Genomic DNA, 20,198 nt, shown 5'->3' with positions numbered 1-20,198 from the left:
CCGAAGATTACGAGGCAAATTTGTGAACAGGAACAAAACAGGACTTGAATGAAGTGGAAGAAACGCGGTAACGATAGGAAAAAATATATGAATAAGATGTGTTGCATACTCACACACAAAATCCTACCGAGCGTCAACCACAACTAACTGACAAGTCAACAACAAGGCTCATATGCTAATTGACCCCAAAATCGCGGGTAAAAATGTGCGCATCCGTGTCAGAACGGACAATCAGAGGCCAAGATCTGCATACTCTTAGACTCAGATCTTCAGACAACGCTGGATTGTCACGTATACCTTCTGTTGCGTTTTATCGCAATTTGGGTTCTTTAACAAGATATTGTTAGAGGTGTAGTCCACGGACTCTTTGTCAATGTGACTACAGGTATCCTGAAGGCTAGGTGTGGAGTTCAATTCGGACCCTTTCCAAAACCCGAAGACCTAGTACGAAAAATGTCTTGATGGATCAAACTTTGTGGAAGCCGGCATCAATCAACTGGAATCCATCAACCGAACAGAGATCTGTTTGCACGAAGGTCAGTCCTCTTTTGATTTTTCAATACATGTCTCCATATAAATGAATAGCATTAGAGAGAATCTTCGCTCGCGTACATAGCGACGTGTGATGATTGACACACGTGATCTGTGTTTAGCGATATTTTTGCGATGATCTGACTCACCAACGTGCCCCTTTGTTCGCAGGCTATTGAGCTAAGGTAAACCGGACTAGCGTCCTAAAAGCCCTTCGCGTGTGCACCGTAGACGCCAAAAAACTGAAGGAAGGATGTTTGAGGACACAAAATAGTGATTGTCGACTCGGTCGGGACGTTGGCTAGGTTTCGGCTAATTCAAGAAGATTATTGAGGGGGCGCGTGAACGTTTAACAGACACACGAGAGAAAAACTTGTAAATCAGGCCTCCGCCTCTTCGTCTTTTCCTTCATAACGGCGGTTCACAACGGCGATCAGCTACAGATTCTGCACACAAGTGTGATATGTAACACGAAAATAGAAACTTTGCATCAATGACGAATTCGTCTTGAGTTTATAATAATTATATTATGTGCCTTCTTCTCGTTCTTCCTCTGACTCCGGAAAGATCTCGCGCTTAATATCAATGGTTTCCTCCGGTCGATATGCATGTAAATACCATTGAAATACCCCCTCGCCTGAAATACTTGAACCCCGCTGTCTGCTTTTCAACAACAATATTTCACTGTTAGGCTTAGAATGCTATTGAGAAATCAGCCATTAAAATTCGGAGAGGTTCACTCTATTCCTTTCTTGCTGCCCCCCGCGCCATTTTTGATAATTGTTTTTGTCTGAGGTTAGCACAACACGGGGGGTGACGTAACTTCAGGAGGCGTGGTTAAGTGTCCTGTATGGAGGGGTCAATTAGTGGCATGAGGAATTTAGTGCGCTCACTTGTCAATATGTGACTCTCGTGGTAGCACGTTGTGTTATTTATTTCTTCATAAATTAATCCATACTATTATATTACTCCATATTGTCGAGCAAAAAAAGAACATTTTCGGACGAACGTACAACAGGGATTCACATGTATCACAGAACATGATGGAAGTCAGCGTGCTAGCTGTGCATGATTTGAAACGCCAAGTTTAGCAACTCTAGTCTCACATGGTCATGAAGCTGCATGGAGATGGGGAATACAAGAACACAATCCTTGCGGCATTCGAACAAAAGAGAGCCAGATTTGATGAAAAGGAAACTCTGCCTGCCAATCCGAGAATTGGTACCCCATGAACAAATCAATCCCCACAGAAGCATACGAAGGTGCTGACCCGATGCCAATGCAGAGCAAGCCACATACCGTTGGTAGTTGGTAATAATCAGTTGCGCTAAAGATGGCAAATCTGATATCCCTGTGTCTTGAATTTGAAAATAATTACATTTTATTTTTTGGGAATGTATGGTTCGCATATGAAACTGGTTCGATCGCCCAACAAGGTTAAGACCCACTGACCTAGGTGGGGCATAGCTGACTGTTTCCTCATTAGCATAGTGGACAGTATCTCTGCCAGTCACGCAGAAGACCAGGGTTTGATTCCCTGATGGGGAGTTCTTTGTGGCAAAATCAAAATGCCCATCACACCACTTTCCAAATGTGGACCTGTCTGTAGTTGTCAAACATAACCTCAACCACACTGAAACCTCATTGCATCCTCTCGGAGGACCAACAAATGAATCTGAAAAAAATGCCTATGTCTCGTTTTGAAAACAAACTCTTCAAATATTCTCACTTACTTCCTTTTACAACTAAAATTTTCATCTTATATACTGGTTCTATACAGTACATTCATCCGACAAATTCATCTTAATTCTAAATAAAGATGACAATTTTCGACTTGATCCCAGGACAATAGATTTTTCATGTTTCAGATTTTTGATCCACATTTATTTCACATCCAATCGAAGGCTAAATCCAACTCAGAAATTAGAACCTTGGCCAGCTGTAAAATATTATTTCCTCCATAAATGTGGTGTAGAAGGATCAGCACAAATTTGCACTTTTGCTTTATCTAAACAACTCATGAGTGAAAATGGAGTCAGCTACAGGGGAGGTCCAAGGCAGCTCCTCTGGAGCCCACCACAATTTAGCTATTTGGAATTTGAGAGGCTTTTTTTTTTTAAATAAACTCTAGAGTTGTGGATGAATAATGACTGTACAAATGTGATGGCCTTCATTTCAAATTCAGAGTCAACATGTCTAACAAACTGTAATGAAATTGGTTTAAAATTAACCTGTGACCGAGCTAGCTAGGAGTCGAACCTAGAATGTTCTGATCCGAAGTCAGACGCGTTATCCATTACGCCACTAGCCCAGTGATATGGAGAAGTCATCTGCAAGCCCATGTGTATTATTGTTACTCACACGCACTGTTCAAAAGCAGCAGTTCTACAAAAGTGCAACTGCAGGGATGCGTTCCTGCCAGGACCCAGAACTGAAGTGGGGTTGCTGCAGCCACAACGTAGAGTACTAACCACTGCACAATCACACGTTGTCTCGAAAACCTGTCACGAAAGCTGTCTGTCGAAATCTGTTAACTGGCGAGGGTGAAAGGAGAACCTGCAGGACTTTGCACCAACACTCCACCGAAACAATGTAAGAGGCTGGGTCGGAATTAAACTCTCGATCAAGAAGCTCAACAATTTCCGGCTTTTGCCCAAAGTTTGCTGGGAAAGACGAGAGCACTCCAGTAACCCTTGGCAGAACAAATTGGAAAATGGATGCATGTGTTTTATACCAAGGCATGAAAGCAAAACTTGGACGTCATCTTCATAGCAGTCGGAAATATATAAGGGCATTGGTGGTGTAGTGGCAAGTATAGCATCCTTGGGTTTGATTCCGGATGGAAACTCTTGTGGTGATCTGGAGGCTTTTTTTTTTTCCTTGCCACTCCTGGGTCAGCGCTCTGTTACATCGCCTTATTGACAATGGTCTCCAGTCCCTTCACTAATCGGCATAGAGCACACAATGTGGGGCTTCCGTTCGCAAATTTGGCTACAGAACACATTACGCATTCATACACAAAAAAAAAAAAAGCCTGCAACAAAATTGCAAACACGTTTTGTTTCGTTTTTGTCACATATGACTCACTGGGTTGCCAGCTGTTATGATTGTTCTCGTCAGATCAACGTCTGCTGGATGCCTGGGTGGGTCGTCTGGCCCAGCTCCATTATACCTTCTGAGCATGTTCGCATTTTAGCATGTGACCCAGTGGATTCTCATGTTTTCACTAACTCTACGTGTGTGAGTGGTGAGTGTGTGTCTGTATGTGTGTAATTGAAAAGAGGATGATGTGTGTGTGCATTTATACACTCCATCGCCGTGGTAATAGGGATGCTGTCAAATGAAGTTGAAGTAGCATTAAACAGCGAAGGTACCACAAGATGTATGTGTGTCACTCTTTCCATGCCCAGCTAGCTCAGTCGGTAGAGCATGAGACTCTTAATCTCAGGGTCGTGGGTTCGAGCCCCACGTTGGGTGATCGGCTTTAGGAGTGGATGACATCTGTCAAATGATTCACCGGATATCCAAATCTACCCACTGGGAATGTCTTTGATTGAGCTTCTCAGCCATCCACCTCTCGGTAATATGCGAAAGTTGAATTGAGGCAACAGTACTCTATTGGGTCCGAAAAAGACCTGACATCTTCACCCAACCATTTGCATTTGCACATGATGCACGGCCACACACTCTTCTTCCTAGTGTACCTTGCACCACCCCGCTCTGCTCTTAAAGGGGTACACTCATATTTACAATTGTTACAATCCTTACACATCTTATCAATGTGATTTATAATGACAGCGTGTTTATGTGCCACCCACCATCAGATATTTTTAGACATAAAAACATGCCTCGGTTGGCAAGCATTGTTGGCGAGCGCACATAAGTGGGGAGAAATGAAAAAAATTAAACCTGCAGACCAGCTGATTGTGAAAACTTGGAACACACTTCCCGTCACATACCACACACTGCGGCGTGTGAGTATTGCTGGACTGAGAATGTTTGGCTCGACCAATGGATATGAAAAGTCTCACATTTAATAAAACATGAAGACTAATCTGTCTGGACCTTTAGTGAGAAAGAGAGAGAGGATCATTCTGACTGAGGATCATGGTCTCAGGTTTGGAGGTGCTGATTCTCACCCCGCCGCTTCACACTCGGCTGCAAACCACTCCAGTGAGCGTTGGTGATCACGGCTTGATGAAACTAACAGAACCACATCATCTACAAAGAACAGAGAAGCAATCCTGAGCCACCAAACCAGGCCTCCATTTGTTGTTTTATTCAATATCCATGTTAAAAAAAAAAAAATCAAGATATGGTGATTCATTGGCCGGCACGGTGGAACAGCTGTTAAGCATATGCCTCACAGTTCTGAGAACACGGCTTCAATCCCAGCCTTCGCTGTTTGGAGTTTGCATGTTCTCCAAATGCCTGTGTGGGTTTTATCTGGGGACTTCTGTTTCCTCCCACATCCCAAAAACATGCAACATTAATTGGACACTCTAAACTTCCCCGAGGTGTGATTATGAGTTACGCTGTTGATTTGTACGTGCCCTGCGAATGGCTGGTAACCAGTTCAGGATGTACCCCGCCTCCTGACCATTGACAGCTGGGACAGGCTCCACCATTCCCCATGACCCTTGTGAGGATAAATGGGTAAGAAAATTGATGGGATGGATGTTTTGAAGAATGAATCCTCCTTTCTGAAAACCTCCTTTCAGTGTTCTGTCAACTTTAAATCACTGTTTAAGTACGCAAAAAGGTGCCACCGTATTTCAGCATAAACAACGAACATAATGACATTTGTGGAAACTTTCTGGGGAGGTAATACTTTACATGCACATGCAAACAAATTAAATGAGAAAGAGTTAAATGAGAAAGAGAAAAATGAGGATAAGGAAGAGCTTAACTTTCTTGTGGCCGAAATCATGCCTTGTCCCCAGCGTCATGTGAGAGCCAATGAGAAAATAGCAGTGTAGAATCTGGATTGACAAGGACATGGCTGTGGTGGGATTTAAACCCACGCCTCCTAAGAAACTGGAACCTAAATCTAGCTCCTTGGACCGCTTGGCCACACTACCTGGCCTGAGGGTAGAATATTTAAAAACTGCTGTGTCTGCAACATGGAGGTGAAGGACCTCACACAATATATTGAGGATGGAAACCAGGAACAGGGGTAAACCCGAGAGCAACCCTGTGGACAGCACACATCCCATGACGAGGGAGCCAGGGTGGTCCCCCCCTTCCCTCCACGAGTCACCCCACCAAATGGCCGCTGACAGTGGATGGACCCCACCCCCAGAAGAACAGAAACCCCCCCTACAACCTGCAGGGCCCGAAATTGAGTCAGTCTTGGCCCAGCCCGAGGACAGGATAAAATAACTTATTTGTTGGAAAGGGGGAGGGGGGGCAGACAGGGGCACCTGACAATAGAACGATGAGGGACCCAGGGAGCACGCATGGGCCATGAGAGGGGAGCCCTCACAACAAGTAGCCATCCAGCCCGAGGACTCAGGAGTACTGCCATGTAGCTAAGTATGAAACCTACCACCCCCCTGTTACGATGACTGCCTGGTCCCCGGTTGGCAGTCATTGGCCTGACCCCATGAATCAGTGCCCCATCATCCCCACACACAGAACCTGGTCTGACTGCCGCAGCCTCCCAACCCATCACCCCCAGGACCTCCAACCGCCTCTCCCCTGTCGACATCCATGACCCTACCTTGAGTGTGAGAGGTGAACCTGTCCCGATTGATCTTTCTTCAGATTCCCATTGAAAGAAAAGAAAAGAAACAGGTGGCTGCACCTCATAGGGTACAGTAACTAAATCACATGGTATATGCCTGCTCAAGGATGTACAACAGTACTTCTTTCAAATATCCCCATATACACTTACTCATCCATGTAAATGTCTTGGTACGTGTCCCAGTATTGGCCTGAAACACAATTGTATATCACTAAAAAAAAGGTTACTAGCTTTGTCAAGTTCAGCGCTAAAACATGTGCTTTTGTATGTGTCCGGAAGTAGAATTATCACGTGTCTCACTTCGTCACACTTAGCAAGAGCATGACAAAGTGCCAGAAGCCACACAAGACCTTGGAGCTAAAAGGGATGGCCCTGGACCCACGACCCGGCTTGGTGAGAGCAGTAATGTGGTCCAGGAACCGCAGCCAAATCTGGACGATGCTTCCAGTTAAAGGTGTTTTCAGACACTCAATTTTACTGCCATGTTTGTGTCCACAACATAATAGTATTCGTTGAAATCTCATTGAATGGTTAAATCTAGATTACAAATTCGAATACAATTGACCTGATAGAAGACAAAAGCAGAAACAGAGCCCTCGAAAGGAAACACAGATAAAGCATGTGGTGGCATGCAACGAAGATAGCAACAACTTCGGGCTCCATCAAACTTGAATGGGGTTTGTATTGTTGTAATCTGCTTTTCCTGAAGTTAGCGAGGATAGGCTGCAGTTCTCCCCAGATAAAGCCGAAGGGTTTCTGTCAGGAAGGCCATCCGGTCTAAAAACGGTGCCAAACAAGTCTGAGCATTCATCTGTGGCGACCCCGAACAGGACAAGCCGAAAGAAATGCATACATACCGGTTCCATTGCAATGTCATTGCCAGCATGCTTTGTGAAGGAGGTTTGATTTCATACATGGCAATCCGACAGCACATTATCTGATATGGTATGACAATAATATCGGACTGCAGGGTAGGAGAATGTGATTGGGTTTACAAAATCTGAACCTACTTGGAAAATTTGAGCATCTCCAATCCCCTGACCCTGATTCGATTGAGGTGAGACCGGTGAAATTATTATTATTTTTTTTTCAAATGAGTCAACTGGTTACGCAATCATAATGCCAAATACACTTTTTCATAAATGATGGTGAAATAAACGTCCATTCATCCATCCATTTTCTGAGGTACTTACAGTATCCTGGTGAGGGTTGAGAAAGTGCAAGAGCCAATCCCAGCAGTCCTTGAGGAGGAGGAGGCATGCTCCACCCTGAACAGGTTGCTAATCAATCGCAGGACACATAGAGACAGACATCAGTCACACTCACAATCACACTTGGGGGCAATTTAGAGTCTCCAACTAATGGATGTTTTTGGGGTCTGGGAGGAAGCTGGAGTGCCTGGAGAAAACCCAAACAGGCCAACGCTTTACAACTGCTCCACCGTGCTGCCTCTGGTTGTTTTTCTGAACCCTCTGCATTTATCCGGGCTTGGGGCCGGCCTACAGATTGCTCTTGCTTGTGCCCCCGTAGGGCTGCAATGAAGACATTCGACATAACAACCTGAACTTCAAATTTCAGCCTAATCACTCGATTTTATATTCTTTTCCCCGGCAAGACATTCTCAAATATTCTTCTTTTAAAACAACCCCGACTCCATTTCTCTTGCCATCTACACCATCTTGAATTAATCCAACACCGTGTTCAACCAACAGTACTTTAATTTTCAGCAGCACCCTGCAAGTTTACAGTGCCAGGGGTGGATGTGGTCAACACACGAGACCATGCGGTATGGATGAAAACGTATATTTGTTTGGCAAAGTTTTGAACTAGACAACCTCAGCGAGACTATGCTCTGCATTCATCCTGCTGTGTGACCAGTTGAAAGTATACACTTTATTTGTCTGGGGAAACAAGATTGAAAGCATTCATCATTCATTCATTCATTCATGTGAACACACTTGGCTAGAACCAAACAAAATTCCCTGACCGGGAATCGAACCCGGGCCACAGCAGTGAGAGTGCTGAATCCTAACCACTAGACCATCAGGGACTTCAGTAGGTTTTGTGCTCCAGCATGCCTGTGAAACATGTGAGGATAAGCGGTACAATTGCTGAATGGATAATGCATTGCAAGAATTGTTGATTCTTGTTGTCTCTGTGACCTGATTTTGCGAATTACACTTTAAAAAAGTAATGCATAGCTACTGGACATATTATTTGATTTGTGAACAAATGAGCGGGTTTAGTTTGAAAAGAACGACCAAACCCTCAAAGTGGGGGTGTGTAGGGGTGGATTTTATGATATTTTCTGACATGGATTTTCTTTGTGTTTTAAGAACAGATCTCTAAAAATTTAACAACTAGTTCGCATCAGCTTTGTTTGTCAGAGATCGAAGATATTCAAAGTTTCAACAGACCTTAACTCTGATTAAACCACACCTTTTCATGGTGTTGCTTGGGGTTTATATGACTGTGTCATAGTGTCACAGATAGGGCCAAATTCTGAACCATCCATCGATTTTCTTAGCCGTTTATCCTCACAAGGGTTGCGGGAGTGCTGGAGCATTTCCCAGCGGGAAACGGGCCGGAGGCGAGGTTACACCTTGAACAGGTTGCCAGCCAATCGCAGGGCGCATGAAGACAGACAAGAGTCAAACTCACAATCACACCTAGGGGCAATTTAGAGTGTCCAATTAATGTTGCATTTTTGGGATGTGGGAGGACAACAGAGTGCCCAGAGAAAAGTCACATAGGTGCAGGGAGAACATGCAAACTCCAAACAGGGATTGAACCCAGGTCCTCAGAACTGGAAGGACAACACTTTCCAGCTGCACCACCATGACAAGGGTTGTAATTCTCCTCCTGTGTGACGATGCCCCAAAAGTACCACAGTTGAATAGCAGGAAACAGGTCGTCATTGAGCAGGCAGGACTGTTCATTTCTTTTAATCAAAATGTTGAGCAAATAACTTTTGTGGCCACAATATAATATGAGAACAACTGAATATTATTCCTGTTGCACGGTGGAGCAACTGGTTTGAGCAATGGCATCCCAGTTCTGAGGTCCAGGGTTCAAACCCCATCCCCACCTGTGTGGAGTTTGCATGTTCTCCCCATGCCTGAATGGGCACTTTGGTTTCCTCCCACATCCCCAAAACATGCATTAATTGGATACTCTAAATTGCCCCCAAGTGTGATTGTGAGTCCGACTGTTGTCCGTCTCCAGGTGCCCTGCGATTGGCTGGCAACCTGTTCAGGGTGGAGCATGTCTCCTCCTCGAGGACTGCTGGCCAGCAGCCAGCCTCTCGCAAAAACCCAGTTTTCAGCATTCAATGTGTGAAACTGACGGACAATGAGGCAAAAACTGTCATTGTCAGAATGTTTAATGAGACAGTGAGTGCAAATGACATTATTTATTGACTGCGTAGATATTGCATGGTGAAAGGCCGAGCTATGAAGGTGAGAGATGACACTTAATCATTTGCTGTTGCTCAAGGTCAAGCCAGAGTTGCCGCCAGGACTGTTCTGTCAGGACGATCAAAATGCGAACCGCAGATGGAAGCAAGTACAGTATCTGGCTGATGTCTTCTGGAAACGTTGGTGGAAAGAATACCTCACACAGCTTCAAGAATGTCAGGGATGGTCTACGCCTGGAAGAAATCTTTGTGTTGGCGATGTGGTGCTTGGTATGGTTGATACATCACCCAGAAATTCTTGGCCACTTGCAAGAATTGGGGCAACGTACCCTAACAAGAACGGGTTTGTTCGTTAAGTGAAAGTCAACACAAATGAGCTTTGTCAGCCAGTAACAAAGATGTTTTCTTCAAGAGACTGAAAATAATTTATATAGTTTAAAGCCTGTTTTTTGTCTTTTTCTTGTGCACAGGGCTCAGAGACATTTCGAACATCTGAACTCTGATGTAAATCTACTGTATGTAAAATTTGTCCAGGGATCCTTGACTCAAGCACAAACAGTACATAGTAAAATGCTTAATGAGTGGAATATTTATTTTGAAACTGGGAGAGGTCTTCTTCAAAAAGTGGAAGAAACCTCAGCAGAACCTTGAAACTCAAAAGGAGATTGCAGGAACAAATCCCACTCCATCTCATGTGCTCTGCAAGCAAATTTCCTCGTTTTGCCAAGAATATAACAAGAAAAGAAAATTTCCAAATTAATTCAAAATTAATTCAACAGACAACCGAAAGGGAAATGGAGAATGTGGGCATTGACCTCACCACCTCATGCAAAGTGACGGCTCCACTACCTGAGCGAATTCCCACATTTCCCCCCAAAACAACAACAAAAGAAGTGAACTGACTCAAAAAGGAAACTCCAGCACACAACTCGAAGTCAAATGGAGAATGTGGGTATCAAACCTACTCCCACTCACCTGCTAAGCGAGGGCTCTTCCTCTTGAGCTGGTTCCCTTCTTTTCCTGAAAACAACAACATCCATCCATCCATTTCCTCAGCCACTTATCCTCATGAGGGTCGCGGGAGGGCTGGTGCCTATCCCAGCTGTCAACGGGCAGGAGGCAGGGTACACCCTGAACTGGTTCCCAGCCAGTCGCAGGGCACATTGAGACAAACACCCACACTCACAATCACACCTCGGAGCAATTTAGAGTGTCCAATTAATGTTGCAAGTTTTGGGGATGTGAGAGGAAACCGGAGAAAACCCATTCAGGCACAGGGAGAACATGCAAACTCCAAACGGGCAGGGTCAGGACCAAACCCAGGACCTCAGAACTGTGAGGCCAACTCTTTACAGCTGCTCCACTGTGACACCCCTTAAAAGAACAACAACAACAACAAAAAAAAAGCATGAGAAAAAAAAAAAGACTCTTCAATTTGGACTTTGTACATTCACACATGAAGCTGGCATCACCTCTGTTGGCAACTTATTCCATTTGCGTGCAGCATCATAGCGAAAAGCCTCACCTTGCCCGTGAGGAAGTTGTCGATCCACTGAGAAATTCCAGGCGAGACGCTGAGCCGGAGAAGTTTGGAGGAGAGAAGTTCAGGGATGACTGTTAAACGCAGAACCACGAATTCTGCTCTTTTTGAAGAAAAGGCTGGTGGTGAATATTCACCCATCATTTTGTGATCTCAAACTGAAGCCCACTTGGGTTCTACAGCAGGACAATGATCCAAAACACACAAGCAAATTACAGTAACTTCTGAACACCTTTAAAACAAAAAAAAAAATGTTGTGATTGGTTTAGTCAGTCAGTCTTGATTTCAATAAAATGTATTGGCATGATCTTAAAAAAGCTGTTCATGTTGAATTAAGACAACTCTATAAGAAAAAAGAAAAATATCTCCAGAGACACGTAAAGACTAATTTCCAGTTATTGAAAATGAGTTCAGTTGTTCAGTCAAGCGACGGTATCGTCATGATCAGGAGAACAACCACACACACATCGGGCAAACCTTAACGCAATACATAAAAAAATATGCTTTCTATTTTAATTTTGAGTTTTAATTGAGGTATTAAAGAAAGCAGTGTAAGATCGGGAGACGCGAATTAAATTGAAACATCTTAACCTAAAATCGAATCACGATGTTCGACTGGAACTGACAAGACTTCCTTTTCCAACAGTTGGATGTTCAGGTCAATACAATACTGCCACCTAGTGACGCCTATTGCGCATGACAGCCTTGGCCATGTTTGGGATGAAGTCAATGAAGCATTCTCCAGTTGTTCTCAATTGATCACCCGCAACGTGCATGTCCCGACCCGGTTTCTCAAACTTGAGAACAACCAATCCATCTATTTTTTGAGCCGCTTATCCTCACGAGGGTCGCGGGGAGTGCAGGAGCCTATCCTAGCTGTCAATGAGCAGGAGGCAGGTTACAGCCTGTGCAAATGTGGCAAAATGTGTTCCTCAAAAAGCGACATCTGCTTTTGTGCCGGAGAAGGAGGAGAATCCGGTTGTTGTGTGCAATTTTTTGGTCCATATTTTCATTTTGTGTCGGTTTGTAGATTCAATAGAGCAGTCAAGAAAGAGGAGAATTTCTGCAGAGCATTTTCATTTGACAACACCCAATAAGGTCAATGGTTCCCTCTTCCATTTTTTCTTATTTTTCATTCAAGTTCATGATATTATGTAAAACTTATTGAAATTACATTACATGCGTTAACTATCTATTTGCAGGTCAAATGTTGACTCTGCTCCCAATAGCTGTCATAAGCAAATAAAAGTATTCCTTTATTTCACATTACACGACCTCACTATTACACTTTCGTTGTTCTTTTTTTATTTTTTTTACAGTGAAGCACTGTATGAATGTGCATTGTTTTCTGTATGCCGTTGGGCTCAGGGAAATTGCGCATCTTGTGCTGTATTGCGATCGATTTAGGGACCGGAGATCATTGTTGACCTCACTCGAAAACCCACAGCAGGACTTTTCCGGGCTTTTGATCTCGTCACATCCTCCAAAACTCTGTTGTCCTCCCACATCCTCCAAAAGCCGGGAAATGTTAAATAGCATAGACGTCCCTGGGTGGGCTGGAACCACCAACCTTTCAGTTAACAGAGACATACTCAACTGCACTTTTCGGGGCTTTTCCTCTACTTTCATCCTTACATTGGAACCTCTCCGTTCACAGGGATTACCAATTGCGCCACAGAGACATGATGAGCTGTACTTTTCATCTACTGACATACTGTACTCCAAAAGCCAGGTAAATTTACATTGTGGAGAAATCCTTGGGTGGTTTTGAACCAACAACTAATCACTTTTTAAGTACCCAAAAAGGTGCTACTAGGTAGGTAATACTTTACATGCACATGCAAACAAATTAAATGAGAAAGAGAAAAATGAGGACCAGAAAGAACTCAACTATCTTGTGACCAAAATCATGCCTCGTCCCCAGCGTAGTGTTCGAGCCAATGACAAAATATCAGCACAGAATCTGGATTGACAAGAACATGGCAGTGGTGGGATTTGAACCCACGCCTCCTAAGAGACTGGAGCCTTAATCCAGCGCCTTGGACCGCTCGGCCACACTACCTGTACCTAGGTGTGGTGGAGGCTCACCAGCATTCCATATCATATTAAACCTCACCATGGAAATGAAAGGATACTTTTGAAATCACAAGGATACACTTGAAATCAGTTACGTGAGACTGTCGCGCTCCACCCTGTGAAGAAAGAAAAGGACAAGATAGTTCAGGACAGGGACAGGGGAAGAAGCATGCAAGACAAGGGTCATGAACCTGGCATCACAACTGGAATGTGGTGGGACTGACTCGGTGAATTGTAGAAGTCTATAGAACAAGAATATAAGTGGGGGGATACAAAAGCTATCCATGTTTACATGAGTTGTTACAATAAGTGAGTAGCCCCACACCCAGTAAAAGAATTCCAAGAGTGTGTACCTACGGACACGTGGAAGTGAATTCACACCATTTTGCAAGCAAAAGGACTGACGGGAATATTTTAAAATTGCTGTGTCTGCAACTTGGAGGTGAAGGACCTCACCCAATATATCGAGGATGGAAACCGGGACCAGGGGTAAACCCAAGAGCAACCCTGTGGACAGAACACATCACATAATGAGGGAGCCAGGGTGGTGAGCTCGTTTGGCTCCATATACTTGTGTGAAAAAACGGTCATAAACATTACCAAGAGCTGTGTGAGAATGAGACAAAGTGACTCTCACCTGCATGACATCTTGCGAATCAAAACCACAGTCATTGAGCCTGAGCTTGACTACATTGTGCAGGCAAGATCTCAGTTTCACCCACATTAGTCCAGCCAAGCTGTTTAGTCCTCTGCGGTGAATATATTCGAAAATATCAGATTTTTTGGAATGATAAAAAACACAGTTTTGAATATGAACTTGCAATTTGAATTTAATAGTTTACAGTGAACATTTAATCGTGAATAACATGTACTGGGCGGCACGGTGGGTCAGATGGAAAGCGTTGTCCTCGCAGTTCTGAGGTCGGGGGTTCAATCTCGCACCCACCTGTGTGGAGTTTTGCATGTTCTTCCCGTGCCTGCGTGGGTTTTCTCTCCCACATCCCAAAAACATGCCACATTGATTGGACACTCTAAATTTCCCTTACGTGCGATTGTGAGTGTGGCTGATTGTCTCAATGTGCCTTGCGATTGGCTGGCAATCAGTTCAGCGTGTACCCTGCCTCCTGCCCGATGGCAGCTCGCACTCCCGCATCCATCGTGAGGATGCTCCGAAAATGGATGGCTCAATGACCTTTTGTCTCTTAACAAATGACTTCATCTCTGATTTTAAATCTGTATTCAGTTTACTTTCTTTTCACAAGTGCTAAAACGTTTTTGTGATGTTCATTTTGAACAAGCAAATGAGTGATTGCGATGCTGTGACGAAAATGTAAACTCTTTGGGTCAGATGGAAAACTGCATCCTGTGTGTTCCTGTAGCAAATGAAAAGATTTTGTCATGTAACATACAGGAGTGTGCAATTCTACCACACTGCAGTCTATGTACAGTATTTGTATTTACTGTATATTTATCTCTATGTTTTTGCTTTGTCTTACTTTCAACCATACACTCGTGGCATACTCTGTGAAAATCTTTTCAGATTGGAAAAAAATCGTCATCTATTATCACTCGAGGCGCGTGTTGTTACCAATCAGATTCTCTATTTGAATTAGCGTATTTTCCCGACTACACGTTGCTTCAGAGTATCAGTCCCATAAAATGCATAATGAAGAAGAAAAAATATATTCAAGTTGCACTGTACTATAATTTAAGGGAGAAATTTATTTGAGAAAATAAGAGACATTTTTATCAAGAAAGGAATTGAAAAGTAATGACAAAATGGAGAACAGGCTAAATAGGTGTCTGTTGTTACATGAATAGGTGGAATATAGCTTTGGCCAAAACAGCATCACAAAACTCGTTTACCAACTCTTAATCTCACCAAAAAAATCATCAACAACTCTGTTGAACTCTTCATCGTCTGTGGCACACAAGCCTCGATCGTTCTCGAGCAGTCGTCACTGGGAACAAACTCCAAGTGACATTCAGATGGAAGTCACCGAGTTGCAGTCTGACACCGTTCTTGCAGAGCGCTTCAGCTCAGTTTCACTGCCGGATTTTTACTCTTCCCTCAAAGAGGAGAACTTTCCAGACCTGAGAAGATTCAAGTCCTCTTTGGATCGACTGAAATATTTGAAGAGTGATGAACTTCAATCGATCCAAACACAGATCCTCTCACACGGACGACCTCCGCTCATCTGTCCTTCGCAAAGCCACCTCAGACATTTTCAGTGTCAGATTTCAATACCCAAAAGAGACTCGATTATTCTCATTGAAGAGCTCAAATGAAGTGAAAAACAAGTTACAAGTGTCAGTGTTTATGGGGATTAACAAGTTAAAAATTGATTGTACTGATAACTGTTTTTATTACTTCTACAGGAGTATTTTTCAATTTGACATGTATACCACAACCTCAGGTACCCTCTCAATATACGTATTTACAGAATATTTGTATTCCAATTTCCAGTACCAGCTATTCAAAATAAAGAATTTAATGCATTTCACAATCACACATCTCCGCCGCGGAAGTGGATCGGACGAGAATGCGATTTGGCCGTGATCGCATATCATCTGAATGTGGCTCGAAACATTAGCGTAATATTCCCTCGAGGGCTCGAAACAATAGTGTAATATTGCCCCGGTAACTTCACTCGGTTGTGTGATGTCGTCGTTTTCTAAAAGAGCTTCGGTGTCAGAAGGCGTGTCGGAAAAATCCGAATATCTCTGTTGTTCGGCTGCCATAGTAGCAGGCACTGCGCGTTTTCAACGGCGGAAGTGACGATGACATCAAGGACAGAGGACGCGACCAATATGGCGACCATTTGGATGTCGAGCGACACTCAATTTCACAACTTTGCGCATGGATGACGCGCTCCCCGCTCACATTTATTTTTTCGTATAGAAATTGAAGTGAAGACTTGTATGTGTGCATGTATTTTTCATGACAATATGTATTTCAGAATGTTTATAGGGGTGACAGTCCCACTTTAAGGGACACCCATCTGGAAAAAAAGCACAAGACAAACTAAACCGAAGACCAAAGTGTTTTATTGTTGTAACACTTGTCACACTTGAGCCCACCCAGGGACGGTTCCCCAATGTGACATTTACCTGGCTTTTGTAGGATGTTAGTAGATCAAAAGCCCAAAAAAGTACAGCAAAGCGCGTCTCTGTGGCACAATTGGTTAGCGCGTTCGGCTGTTAACCGAGAGGTTGGTGGTTCCAGCCCACCCAGGCACATCTCCAAAATATAACATTTGCCTAGCTTCTGTCGGATGTTAGTAGATCAAAAGCCCAAAAAAGTGCAGCAAAGCGTGTCTCTGTGGCGCAATTGGTTAGCGCGTTCGGCTCTTAACCAAGAAGTTGGTGGTTCGAGCCCACACAGGGACGTCTCCAAAGTGTAACATTCGTCTGCCTTTTGTAGGATGTCAGTAGATCAAAAGACCCAAAATGCTCAGTTAAGAGCGTCTCTGTGGTGCAATTGGGTAGCGTGTTCGGCTATTAACTGAGAGGTTTGTGGTCCAAGCCCACCCAGGGACGTCTCCAAAATGTACCATTCGCCTGGCTTTTGTACGATGTTAGTAGATCAAAAACCCCAAAAAGTGTGGTCCGGCATGTCTCTGTGGCGCAATTACTTACTGTGTTTGGCCGTTCACTGAGGGGTTGGTGGTTTGAGCCCACTTTGGGACGATTCCCCAAGTGTAAAAGCTAAACTGTCAATTTACCTCTCCATTGTTACCCTCACCTCACAAAAGAGATAAAACAGATGAGAGAAAAAGGAGATGAAAGAGACAAAAGAGATTGAAATGTGAGATAAAAAGGATGAGAGAGAAAACAATTGTCATCACTCACTCTACTTTATAGAGTGTTCCCTTGTTATTTGCGAGGGTTGCTCTTCTTTTATGTCCCCACTACAATTGTTTCTATGTAGCCTGAGCTTTTTTTTTTTTTTATCGCGACCTGACGCCATAGGCAGGTGGCAACAAAGCAAAAAAATCGAATCATTTCATAAACTGATTTGGTTCACTTCCTTTACTAAAAAGATTCTTTCTTCAGAACATCCATCCCATCCATTTTCTTAGCCACTTATCCTCACAATGGTCGTGGGGAGTGCTGGAGCCTATCCCAGCTGTCAGCAGGCGGAGTACACACTGAACTGGTTCCCAGCCAATCGCAGGGCGCATAGAGACAAACAGCCGCACTCACAATCACACCTAGGGGCAATTGAGAGTGTTGAATTAATGTCGCATGTTTTTGGGATGTGGGAGGTAACTGAAGTGCCTGGAGAAAACCCACACAAGCATGGGGAGAACATGCAAACTCCAAACAGGGAGGGCTGGGATTGAACCCGTGAACAGCTGCCCCACCGTGCCGGCCAATAAAGGACCATATCTTGATTTTTTTTGGAGCGGCTGGGGTGAGAATAAACACCTCCAAACCTGAGACCATGATCCTAAGTGAGAATGGTCCTCTCTCTCTTTCTCACTAAACGTGCAGACAGATTCCTCAGTGTTCTTCAAACAATCAGAGGACCAAATTAAAAATGAGATCAGACCAAAACTTCAATCCTCCACACCCCTCCCAGCCTCCTCTACGAAATAGCAGAACCGTCTGACGGATGGGGTGAAGACTTTTCCCCTCAGGCAATAGCCAAAGGCTCCATAGCTCAGTGGTTAGAGCATTGGTCTAGTAAACCAGGGGTCGTGAGTTCGATTCTCACTGGAGCCTCTTAATAATGTTAGCTACAAATTCTGCTTTGGTCAAGCACAAAATGAAAACTTTGATTGGTTCCCCTGCATGGTGGCTCAATAACCACCATCTCCGTTTGGCTTTCTGTTCAGCTTGTATGTTTGTTGTTAAGAAATATGTCAAGTGTTCAAGTACCTCTTGAGTATGTGGAATCAATTCCTCCATTCTCCATTTGTCTTCATCTTGTCTGGTGACTTTTTTTTTTACTCTTGTTGTGTATTTTGGCACTATGTAAGATAAGTATGTGTATGATATAATATAAAACCGAAGTGAGTGGATGACCTGGTAAAGCATTGGCCTCATAGTTCTGAGGACCCGGGCTCGATCCGAGCCCCACCTGCGTGGAGTTTGCATGTTCTCCCCGTGCCTGCGTGGATTTTCTCCAGGCACTCCGGTTTCCTCCCACATCCCAAAAACATGCAACAGTAATTGGACACTCTGAATTGCCCCTGGTGTGATTGTGTGTGCAGCTGTTTGTCTTTATGTGCCCTGCGATTGGCTGGCAACCAGTTCAGGGTGTACTGCGCCTCCTGCCTTTTGACAGCTGGGATAGGCTCCAGCATTTCCCGTGACCCTTGTGAGGACAAGCGTGAAAGAAATGGATGGATGGATGGATGGATGGATGATGGATGGATGGATGGATGGATGGATGGATGGATGGATGGATGGAAAACCTAAGTGAGGAGGATTAAGCTTAGAAAGTAAGAGAGACAAGTCTACTTCAAAGGAATTCTATGACTTATTTGGTGCTGGCTCAGTCAGCCATGTCATAGGTGACCACCAGGGTTTATCACCAGGCTACAAGGCTGTAGGAATAATTGTGAATATAATTATCATACATCTGCTTCCAATAAAAAAAATGCATTGCTCTGCTCTAGATAAAGTGGCACCGGCTTAACAGGAGATGGATAAGACATCGATGGTGAGTACGAAACTCACTCATTCATGAGGAATGTGTGCATTTGTGCAACTGAGTGACTGCGGCAGAACCAAACCTCAAGAATACTAGTCCCTATCGAGTAAACAAATTAGTCGATAAAACAGAGAAAAGGACAACGTATGTCCTGTCCATACTTGAGCTCCATGAAACGTGTACTCGCGGGCCATAGTTTGCCCACCCCTGGACGATTGGCACCTCCAAAAGTGATCTTGCACAAGTTTTTTTAAGGTACGAGCAATCATTTAGATGATTTGCTTTTACTTTGACTTACTGGTGTAAACTTCATCCAACCTTTATATGAGTCAATTCACTTCACAATAGGCAGCAGTTTGGAAAATAGTGAACAATTTATCCCAAGAAAAAAAAATGGTGCCTTCAAGATTTTTCATGCCACTCTATGTTTAAGTTTACTGTTGAACAAAACAAAACAGAATTAGATGTTATTTTTTTAAAACAGTCAAACAACCGTGAAAATGGAAATTCAATTCACCCTCTCAAAAACTTCAAATACACAACAGTTCAACTCTTCAATGTTCCAATTAATTTAGTTTTTTCTTGAAGGAACTGAATAGAAAAATTTCTGACACGTGTTTGATTCATGTTTAGACCAATGAATATCCTGGTTCAATTTAGAATGGCTAAAGTTAACAGTCAGCCAGCTCTACATTCTCATTTGCTGACTCCCACGTCAATCACCAGACCATCCTCGACCTTTAAAAGACAGATTGAAAGGCAAAGATATTATGGTGTGGAATGTGAGCATGTTGACCCAAGAAAGACATTGTTGTATCTATCCATTCATCCATCCATTTTCTTTGCCACTTATCCTCACAAGTCTCACTGGACTGTTGAAGGCTGTCAGAGCTATCTTCAGGCAGATGGCGGGGTTCACCCTGAACTGGTTGCCAACCAATCACAGGGCACATGGAGACAAACAACAGTCGCACTCAAAATTACATCTTGGGGCAATTTCAAGGTTCCATGGAATGTGTGTTTTTGGGATGTGGGAGGAGACTGGCCTGCGCGGGGAAAACCCACACAGGTACAGGGAGAATGTGCAAACTCCAGACAGGCGGGGCTGGACTTTGATTATATTAAACATAGATTGGCGTCACATTGTTTATATTGAAATTGAAGGCATAAAGTGTTAAAACCTTACAAAAAAACTCAGTTCTTCAAATTAAACAATTGAGAAGCGCTT

At 43.7% G+C, this 20,198-nt stretch overlaps 1 long non-coding RNA gene and 7 other non-coding genes across 12 annotated transcripts in view; 4 read left to right on the top strand and 4 right to left on the bottom strand.

Annotated features, from left to right (window-relative positions):
* Positions 1–2,769: 2,769 nt before the first annotated feature.
* On the bottom strand, positions 2,770–2,842 carry trnar-ucg (transfer RNA arginine (anticodon UCG)). Its single transcript has one exon. It is a non-coding gene; the product is annotated as a tRNA-Arg (tRNA).
* A 1,093-nt stretch (positions 2,843–3,935) lies between these two features.
* On the top strand, positions 3,936–4,008 carry trnak-cuu (transfer RNA lysine (anticodon CUU)). Its single transcript has one exon. It is a non-coding gene; the product is annotated as a tRNA-Lys (tRNA).
* A 4,247-nt stretch (positions 4,009–8,255) lies between these two features.
* trnae-cuc (transfer RNA glutamic acid (anticodon CUC)) lies at positions 8,256–8,327 on the bottom strand. Its single transcript has one exon. It is a non-coding gene; the product is annotated as a tRNA-Glu (tRNA).
* A 1,324-nt stretch (positions 8,328–9,651) lies between these two features.
* The window catches only part of LOC133494398 (uncharacterized), an 86,795-nt gene continuing 76,248 nt past the window's right edge, over positions 9,652–20,198 (bottom strand). For 2 of the 5 annotated variants that reach the window (XR_009793291.1, XR_009793289.1), the window contains 4 exons: positions 13,946–14,057; positions 13,765–13,815; positions 11,165–13,424; positions 10,042–11,066 (listed from right to left, as the gene is read on the bottom strand). This is a non-coding gene — a long non-coding RNA (uncharacterized LOC133494398). The other 3 variants (XR_009793292.1, XR_009793293.1, XR_009793290.1) reach the window with 3 other exon arrangements.
* trnal-aag (transfer RNA leucine (anticodon AAG)) lies at positions 13,213–13,294 on the bottom strand. The gene has a single exon. It is a non-coding gene; the product is annotated as a tRNA-Leu (tRNA).
* On the top strand, positions 16,475–16,548 carry trnan-guu (transfer RNA asparagine (anticodon GUU)). Its single transcript has one exon. It is a non-coding gene; the product is annotated as a tRNA-Asn (tRNA).
* trnak-cuu (transfer RNA lysine (anticodon CUU)) lies at positions 16,625–16,698 on the top strand. Its single transcript has one exon. It is a non-coding gene; the product is annotated as a tRNA-Lys (tRNA).
* On the top strand, positions 17,964–18,036 carry trnat-agu (transfer RNA threonine (anticodon AGU)). The gene has a single exon. It is a non-coding gene; the product is annotated as a tRNA-Thr (tRNA).

This window comes from Syngnathoides biaculeatus, chromosome 21 (assembly GCF_019802595.1).
Source record: "Syngnathoides biaculeatus isolate LvHL_M chromosome 21, ASM1980259v1, whole genome shotgun sequence".
NCBI lineage: Eukaryota > Metazoa > Chordata > Actinopteri > Syngnathiformes > Syngnathidae > Syngnathoides > Syngnathoides biaculeatus.
This window is presented reverse-complemented; position numbering and strand designations above follow the sequence as displayed.